Consider the following 10,052-nt stretch of genomic DNA (forward strand, 5'->3'; position numbering starts at 1 on the left):
TTTTTTTCTGCCACCTTGTTGAAAAACGATCAATTACTAAGTACATTGTCATTAGTTTAATATCATTGCATTTATTATTAAATACTGTAGTGTAATGAAAAGCAGGTCATCAGCACTTGCTCTTTAGCCCGCTGTTCCTTTTCCACTACTCGTTATCCGTTCCCTTTTGGATATTATATCTGTAGTTAACAGTAAAAAAGCAGCTTGATGGAAACACTGCATTGAGGCAAGTCAGGGGAATTTGTACCACACTACTGAGCAATATTGCAATTTTTACAGTGGCATAGATGAGAAAAAAAACCTTATCGATCAAAACCTGGGAACAGTTCTCTTAGATCTTATTTCCATCTCGTCTATATTTCAGACTGTTTTCCTCTGCAGTTGCATATTATTTATTACTCTGTAATCTCACCCTGAAACTGATTTCATAAAAGTATAGATTGTAAATGTAGTGGAGCACAAAATAGAATATGTCTGTGTAAAAATGAAGCATAAAATGAAGCAGCAGAAGCAGTGATTTTGAATTGTTTCTAACCACAAGTGAAGACGAGGTGACTATGAACAGTCACTCTGCATTTGTTCTGTCTGCGTCATAAATAACTCCTGAGGGATCTGGCTCTTAAAGCTGATAAGTGAGCTGCAGCGCAATATTCACTGTCCAACAGCTATTTTGGTCTGTCGTTTATTGCTGCGTGGGTCGGTCAAAGTTGGTTTACAGACCAATATTACTGGATTCAACAGCTTGCTATTGAAAGCAATGCAATAAGGGAGCCACCAGTTAGCCACACCAGTGACTTTCAGCCTGAGGAGCCAAAGACAAAGTTCCATGAAGTTGAAGAGGAGAGTCTGGTGATAAACTCACACTGAACTGGGTGAGGAACAGCAGTTTGGGAGGGGTTGACGAATACATTTGTAGAATTTTTACAAGCCATTTATTTAAGAGTGAGAAAGCTCATGGATTATTCCTGCCGTGATAATCCATGATTCAGCAGCCAGCCGTAAGATATTGATGTTTGGCTCATTAAAAGGAATTCCAGCAAAAGAACAGTTAACCAAACTGTTACCTGCGAGTAGCCGGACTGCATCTCGAATGAGTATAGATGGATGGATGGATGGATGGATGGATGGATGGATGGATAGATAGATAGATAGATAGATAGATAGATAGATAGATAGATAGATAGATAGATAGATAGATAGATAGATAGATAGATAGATAGATAGATAGATAGATAGATAGATAGATAGATAGATAGATAGATAGATAACTTTATTTATCCCAGAGGGGAAATTGGGTCATCGTAGCAGTGGTATAAATAAATAAAAAATAAGTCAAAAAAATAAATAAAATTCAATACAATGAATTGTATACCATATAACCAGATGATGTATGCAGAGTGATAGAAAACCTGCTTTTGTTGTTTGGTAGGAGTGATGATTATCTAGTAATGGCATCTCACGACTTTTGCCCAGGGGGAACCTCCGTGAAGCAAGGCACTTAAAATAGAAGCAACAGCCGAATGGAAAGACAGCTGCTTTACACTGGCCGCCATGTTGGATACAAAAAGCTGCTCGATGTCACTTCTCTGTCGCCGGTGCGTTGATCCAACCTTTACCGCAAAGCAGCATCCTAACCAGACGGATCTGCAGCGTGAAACTAAATCACTGACAGATTCAGCTGGATTCACCCAGGCTAAAAAGTGGATCACCATATGATTTGACCATATGGTTTGTAACGCTGGAGTAAATATACTGTGAATATTGAATATTGCTTGAACTACTGTCGTTTTTATCAGGCTTCCGTTCATATACTTCACTACAGTGTGTGATTTTGCTGCTGCACTGAATTCTGCTCATTCCTGACACACACACGTACACAAATATCCACTGCTGTGTCACTTGACAGGACTTGCAACCTGACTCCTTGGTTTCAGGAGGCAACAAAGCGCTTCCCTCCACCCGCCTTCCTGCCTCTGATAAAACAAGGTTGACTCCCCGCGTTGCCACAGGTCAGCACTCGGAGAGACAGCACAGCACCGTGGATTCAGTTACACCACCTTTCTCTCCTCTCTGTCCACTGCCACACCCGGCTCCTGTGCTTGAGATGATAGCATGTTAAAAGTAGAGAAAGACAGTGTTTGTGGAGATGGTCTAAGAATTGTTCCCCATTGGACAGTTAATTTCAGCCCTGGCTTCAGCAGAATGACTGAATGAATTATTTATATTCAGAACTGTTTCGTACAAAAATACAGTGTACATTTTTACCATCTCTCTCTCTCTCTCTCTCTGCTGTATAGCTTACATTGACTTTCAGCGCAGCCCTTGGCTTCCTGTGACATTGACGCCGACGTTCCCTCTACCTACAGAAATTACTGTCTCGAGATAAAGAAAGAGAGGAAAAATAATAGGGTACAGTGTATCTCTGCACAATAGACATCTGCCCAGTCGTGGGAATAGCTTGACGTGAATATCATGCAACATCTCCTTTACATGACTAAAGAAATGAGTTCTCTTGTAACATTTATATAATACTTGTCTGTTGGATGATACTGCACATTGTGTTCCATTACCGTTGAACAATGTGATTGCTATCAGGAAATGTTGAGTTGTTTGTCACCGGTTCAGAATGTGACAGTAATTATATCTGATCATTATGGGCACCATAATGGGAGACGGGATGTAATGTGATTGTCAACCTCCCACATTTAACACTGCACGTTCCAGGGAACAGGTACCTGATACAGCAGTGACGTCTGCGGCAGTGGCCTTGTGGGACTGAGGGACAAATGACAGCAGGGAAATATTTCAGCTTATAATTGCATGCAGACAGCATGAGGTGCAGGCTAATCAGCTCCTCTGAAAAGAGTTTGGATCACATGATAAACTGAACTTTGCACTAGTGTCGCTGTTTTTATAGACCAGTGGTCACCAACGTGGTGCCCGCGGGCACTTGGTAGCCCGCGAGCAGCCAGCGAGGTGCCCGTGGGCTCATTTCACTTCACCTCACTTGCATGTATCCAAATGATCACTGAGTAAAATGTCCTGATATTGTTTATAAAAACTGTGATAATCATTAGGAGTAAGCACTGGATTTAATGTGTATGCAATTAAATGCATAATATTCATCATTTAAATGGTAAATTGCATAAAATGTTAATATGGTAGCCCTCCATATTATTCTCTACCCTTCAGGTAGCTCTCGGTCTCAAAAAGGTTGGTGACCCCTGTTATAGACACATCCAGTGACCAATTTGTGTCTGTCACTCATATTTCTGTAGATAAAATGTGCCTCTAACAAGGGGTCAGCTTTTATTGAATAGCCACAGGGGTCACCTCCACTGAAAATTGCTTCTCAGTCATTTAAAGGGAAATATACAGTATTAACTGTATAACAACACGTATGCCAGGATGCTGTTTGTTGATTTTAGCTCGGCATTTAACACAGTCATCCCATCTAGGCTCGCTATCAATCCAGCTCTGTGTAACTGGATCATGGACTTTCTAACAAACAGGCCACATCACGTTCGAGTAGAAAACTATAGATCCACCACTGTCCAAATCAACACTGGTGTCCCACAGGGCTGTGTTTTAAGCCCCTTTCTCTACTCCCTCTTCACACACGACTGCAGACCAGTGTCCTTCACTAATTCCATCATTAAGTTTGCAGACGACACCACACTGATAGGCCTAATCCACAACAATGATGAAACTGCCTACAGAGAGGAGATCCACCATCTGTCCACCTGGTGTACTGACAACAACCTGCATCTCAATGCCAGCAAAACCAAGGAACTAATAGTGGACTTTAGGAGGAGTAGAGAAGGAGATCACAACCCCATTTACATCAATGGGACGGTGGTGGAGAGGGTTCCCAGTTTCAAATTCCTAGGAACCAACATATCAGAGGATTTGTCCTGGGCCATCAATACCTCCAGCCTCGTCAAGAAGGCCCACCAGCGCCTTTTCTTCTTGAGGACTCTCAAGAAGAATCACATGTCCCCTGCTGTGATGACACTCTGCGATAGAAAGCATTTTAACGAACTGCATCTCAACCTGGTATGGGAACTGTACTGTGGTGGAGTGTGAATCACTACAGCAGGTGGTGAAAACAGCCCAGCGCATTATCGGGACTCCACTCACTGCCCTTGAGAACATCCAGAGCAAGCGCTCTCTGCGTAGGACTCTTAACATTGTGAAGGACTTTTCTTATCCTGCACACAGACTTTTTAGCCTCCTGCCCTCTGGCCGCCGCTACAGGAGCCTCTGGGCCAGGACCAGCAGGCTAAGAGACACTTTCTTTCACAGAGCAGTAACACTCTTGAACTCTCACCCTGTTAAAGCACTTTAAACACACTTTAGTTAAATAAAATATATGTAATTCATGTAATTAATGTAAATATTAGCAAGAGTAGCTGTTAAATATTGAGTAGCTCATATAGATGCATCTATATTTAGCTGTGTTACAAATATTATCTAATACTTGCTCTATTGCACTTCTGGTTAGATGCAAAACTGCATTTCATTGCATTGTTCTGAACAAGTGGAATGACAATAAAGTTTAATCTAATCTAATCTAATCTAATCTACATGACACATTTGTATGGACACCAGTGTGACTGTGAGTTTATACCATGCAATAGAGCTCCAGACTTAGTTCTTAATAAATCCAATCTGAGTCCATGATTTACCAAGAGTTAGCCACAACATCTGTTGCTTGTGTTTGTCTTCTTCTGCTCACTGTGAGCACAATTCACAGCAGATCTGGTCAAATGTTCTCCTGACTGTTTTGGCACAACATCGATGCACCGTCTTCACTTTTATGATAAAAAGTTTTCTGACATATTGTCTGATTAATGTGTACATATGTCTATAGAGGTGAACAGCGTCATTTCCTTGGTTGTGTCACTTCTGTCACCTACAGGAGATCTATAGGTGCCTGGTTGTAAGTGATGTATGTTTTACCTCAAAAATCTTAAATCTTGAACGTGGAGTTTATTTTGCAACCAGGAGGCTTTTTACAAAATGTCAATGGTCGCTCCATTTAGTGTAGACACATTTCTGCTGCGTCAGGTTGTGATGACTCACAGCCTGCTGCTGCCTACAGTGACAGCAGCATGGAGTCAGTGTAAGCAGAGGTCAACTGTTTGTGATAGACGTGCATTATAAGCAGGTACAGATCTCATTAAATCTGCATTTCATTGTTTCCCCAGTAGCTCTGTTAATAGCAATGCTTTCAGTTTGAGCAGTGTCTATGTTCCGAGAGATCCCAGCACAGAGGGCGTACACACTGCAGTCAGCACGGATGTTGTGTCAGTAAATAATATATTCCACTGCTGCTCTAAGCTCTGACCTAGTGATGAACAAACTTGGAAGTGGAAAATAAATTATAATCCAGTTTTTAACAGGATTTACAGTTAATCTCACAATTACATAATCATGCAACCTGTTAAAAAAAGATATATCCATTACAAATGTGAAGCTTTGCCAGAAGCTGATCTCTACGGTGGTCGCCAGGGGGCAAATGCACTGCAATGACCTGATACGCATGCAAAAGGAGAAACGAAAATAAACATGCGAAACGTGCAGCAAATGAAAAAAGATCTGCAGAATGAAACAAAACTCGTGCCTCAACAGAAACACGCTGCAAAAACGAAACGAAGCAAAACCGAAAACACACAAATCCCAAAGCAACTGCAGGAGAGAAAACACCTGCATGTTCAATAATGGAAGTGTTCTGTGTCTGTGGGAGCGCTCACTGTTGTTGATACTCAGGGACTACTTAACTCTTCCTCTATTTAAAGACCTGGTTGTGTTGAACAAGAAGATAAAAGTTATCCTCCTGTAACCCCACAGTTTTTTTTTACTTCTTTATTTCTTTCCATTAGGTACATCATTATATTACAGTCGTATAATCAACACATGTGACCAGGGGGAAGTCCATTACTATCAAGATCCTCTAAATGTCCATAGGCATTCCCAAAAGGTTGGTAGTCAGTAGTTGTCGTCCATGAGCCCTGACATGTAAACAAAAGGAAAAACTGCCACATACATTTGAGAGACAGAGAAGGAAAACAAACAACATTAAAAGGTCAAATTAAAATACAACATTAACCCAGAATGTAGGCAGATACTGGAGACCACTGACTCACGACAAAATTTGTTTTTAGTACAAGTCAGTACAAGTTGAAGAAGCCACTACATGCTTCAGATCACAGTATTGTGGGTCTTAAAACCATAAACTGGTTTTAAGATTAGCGGACTTAATCGTCGCAAACTTTCTCCAGAGTTTATGAACAACAAACAGATTATTTAGCAGCTGAAAGAGAGTGGCAGGACCTCTGAGAGTTACTTCTGAGATGATGACATGATGACATGATGCCAGCGATGAAAAGAAAGCACCCCGAACCTACGTTACGTCAGTGTTCATTCAAAGTCACATTCAGGGATTAAAAAATGTTTTTTCATGCCGGATGCTGTCTTTTAATAATCCACTGTGCGTTTCTGAACGTTATGTGGCTACATTGGTATTATGGCCAGGGAGGGACTTTACCTCAGCTGGTAAGGAGTTGCATTTTGGAACCAGAGTCATATGTTTGAAACCCACCTCTGACAGTAAGGTTTTTTTTGTCTTTTCTTTTTTCACTCCTGTGTGGCCTAGATGTGGTTACTTTGTCATTTAAAAATGAACATTGTGACAATGAAAATTACATTTTAATTAAACAGTGCATTTGTATGTAAAGGTTACTGCTAAAAAAATAAGGTCTGAAGTGACCATTGGCCCCCCGACACCTTCAATGGTGTCATGAAAGTTGGACACATGGGGAGAACATTTAAACTCCATGCAGAAAAGCCCTTGGTCTAACCGGGGCTCGAACCCAGGTAAATGACTAAAATCTCAATATTTAACAGAGGAGTCTGGTGTATTTAGGGACTGCACTGCTGAACACGACCGCCGAGCAGCGAGCTGCATAAACCCTAATGCTGTATTTCAGTCCAGTGACTGTGTCAGACGGAGTCTGTGCTACAAAGATGTCCAACACAAGAATCAAGCCGAACAATGCCGAAGTGTAGATCAGTTAAAAAGACTTAACAATCCTATAGACATGGGTTAATCTCCAACAATAACCAGGTAAATGACTAAAATCTCAATATTTAACAGAGGAGTCTGGTGTATTTAGTGACAGCACTGCTGATCGCGAGCGGCATCACAAACCCTGCCGCTGTATTTCAGTCCAGTGTCAGACAGTCATGAAGGAAGTACTGAACTAATATTTTTAATTCACTGATTCTAAGGATTCAGTTACACTGAAAACAACTGCTTTACAAGTCACTAGTCACTCGTGTGTGTGTGTGTGTATGTCTGTGTGTCACCATAGTTTCACGCAGCTGCGCAGTGATGACTCCGCCCACGTTGATTAGGTACTTCTTTGTAGTGGAGATGCAACCTAAACCGTGTCGTGCCGAGGCGAGCTGGGACCACAGTGGAAAAGGGCCATTTGAGGCTAAAATTCTCCCTAAAGCAGTTTGAGAAGTGCCTACGTTTAAATGGCCACATCCTCTTCAAATATTTTCAGATTTCCATGTGTTGGACATTGATGGAATGCTTAGACATCGCACTCCCTTGGGGTTGTTCAATATCAAGACAATGAAATATGAATGTCATAAAAATGAAAAACTAAAAAGGTAATATACTTAAGAGTTAGAGGGACCAAATATAGATACATATTTCTAATATCAGATCAAATAAATGTAAGTGGCTCATTCAGTCTGTTGCTGAACGAGCTGAATGATGATGTTGAGCTAACTCACCTCGTTGCTAAATCATTTGTCACTAAAGTCATTAATCGCAGTCAATACTTCATAACCAAAGCTGTTTCATTCACACATTATTCAAGCACATCATGTTGGTTAGTTATTCATATTAATAGCAGATGCTCACATGCTCCTGTTACAGCTTATAATACGATCAACCGATCCAACACAAGTTTCAACGACAAAAAAACATTTTTAGTCCCTTTTGATTCAGCCCACGGACATTATAAGTCACCAAAGTTAAATTATTCATAGAGTTGTAATGGAGGTTTTCATGTAACTCCTCCCCATTGTTCTCAACCCTTCTAGGACGACATGCACCTGCAAGAGCCTTGAAAGAATGTTGTCATTTAAAATATCTCCACACAGATCGACATGGAGGGAGATAAATATTGTCTGGGAATTGTAAAACATCCAAAAAAAAAAAAAAAAGGCAGAAAAATTGCTCCTTCAATGTTTTTATGGTGCATTCCATTTGAAGTCGGAACTGGAATTTCCAACCAAGGATTTCAAGATGGTTGCCACTGCATGGATCAACACACAAACATCTGGTCCTGTTGCTGATAATGCTGCAGTTAAATTGACAAATACAGTACTCTTCATTGCTATAGACTTTTTTTCTATGGTTTTAAAGCCATACAGAAGCCACTTGTGTATTTTAGATTGTTGATGTTCATCAACAGGTTTTTATCGTACTCACATTTTGGGATTGGGATTTTGTCTTGAGACACAGAGGAACTGGTCTCATATGCAACAAATGATCTGAGGCAAATATTTCCTTTTCATGAACTCCAAGATAATATCGACATGTATTGTATTGGAATTATTTTCTGTTTTACTTTTATTTGTGGCGTAGAAGCTAAACAAAGGCCCAGGTTCACAGCCCAGTGTGACCGAGAGCCTTTCTGCATGGAGATGCATGTTCTCCCTGTGTGCGCATGGGTTTCCTCTCACAACAGCCTCCTCTGATGCCACATGTTTAGTTGTGAGGCAGTAAGCAGAGTTTAGAGAAGGAAAAGGCATGTTCTTGTCTCTCAAATCACATGATTTACATTATGCCAAAGTGTAACGATGGAATTATTAGTCAATAATGCAAAGAATGTCCTGCCTACTGTACCTTTCACTTTTGTTTAGTGTCAAGCTTGTTTCCAATGTCGGCTTTGTAGTGAAATTGACCTCTTTGATTTGCTGCCCATGGCATTTCTGTAAATGAGTTGCTACATTATGCACAAATTAGCTCACAATCACAATTTACATTGTGATTTGGGCCATTTGCAGCCACAGCTTGCAGGAGTGGAAAACTCTCACCAGCCAATGTGCAACAACTGTTTAACATAAAATGGCCAAATAACAATAACTGACGAGCTAATAATCACAGTGGAGCATCCAACATTTGATGGGGAGCACAAATTAGTACAAGGAGAGTGAATTTATGGGCTTCCTGTCAGTGTGTTATGATAATTTTCAGAATAGTGATGTCCACAAACATCTATTCATTTAGTCTATATTAAACTAAAAACTGTACCGGTTTCACTTTTTTGCCAACTTTGCAACATAGATTTAAACTTCAAGCACACAGTCCATTTTATTTGGTGTCCTGTTATTATGCTGTTTCTCAAATACAAATAAAACCTCTAGACACTAGGAATAAACACTAGACTCTCTCGAGATCGGGTGAATGTGACAAAGTGCACCCTGGGAAATGATTATTCTGGGCCATAATAATGAATTGGACGGATAACCTTAAACAGAGAACTGGCATCTTGTGAGAAGTGCTGGTACGCAAAATAGTAAAAGTAAGGAGTGCTGGTGCAGCGTATCAGACAGTAATGGCTCACTTTACTGTGCAAAAGTCTCGTTTTTATGCCTGTTAAATTCTATGATCCTTGTCATTTGCATTGGAATGATGGGGCTGAAAGGTGGACTTATATTATCTTATATTAACAAACTGTCAATGAGTTGAACTTAATGCTTACAGTAGGTATCATATCAGTATTTTGTAATTGAAAGAGTTAACAGGTATTAAAGGCACATTTACGTACCAACCCCTTCAAACTTGATGCTAGCGTAAAGTGGTAAAAGATGGATGGATTTACAATACATGTTTCAATAATAGTTCTACTACTTTTAAACAATCCTGTTTATAAATAAAATGTATTATTAATCATTACTTTAAATATCTTTTTATCTCACATTTCAAATTTTAACATAATGTCTCTACATGTTATTGTAATGTCTCA

At 40.1% G+C, this 10,052-nt stretch overlaps 1 long non-coding RNA gene across 1 annotated transcript; it reads left to right on the forward strand.

The window, feature by feature from the left end:
- The first annotated feature begins 697 nt into the window (after positions 1 to 697).
- Positions 698 to 1,766, forward strand: LOC131461494 (uncharacterized). Its single transcript, XR_009240483.1, has 2 exons — positions 698 to 872; positions 1,474 to 1,766. It is a non-coding gene; the product is annotated as an uncharacterized LOC131461494 (long non-coding RNA).
- The last annotated feature ends 8,286 nt before the right edge of the window (positions 1,767 to 10,052 follow it).

Source organism: Solea solea, chromosome 6 (assembly GCF_958295425.1).
Source record: "Solea solea chromosome 6, fSolSol10.1, whole genome shotgun sequence".
Taxonomy (NCBI): Eukaryota; Metazoa; Chordata; class Actinopteri; order Pleuronectiformes; family Soleidae; genus Solea; species Solea solea.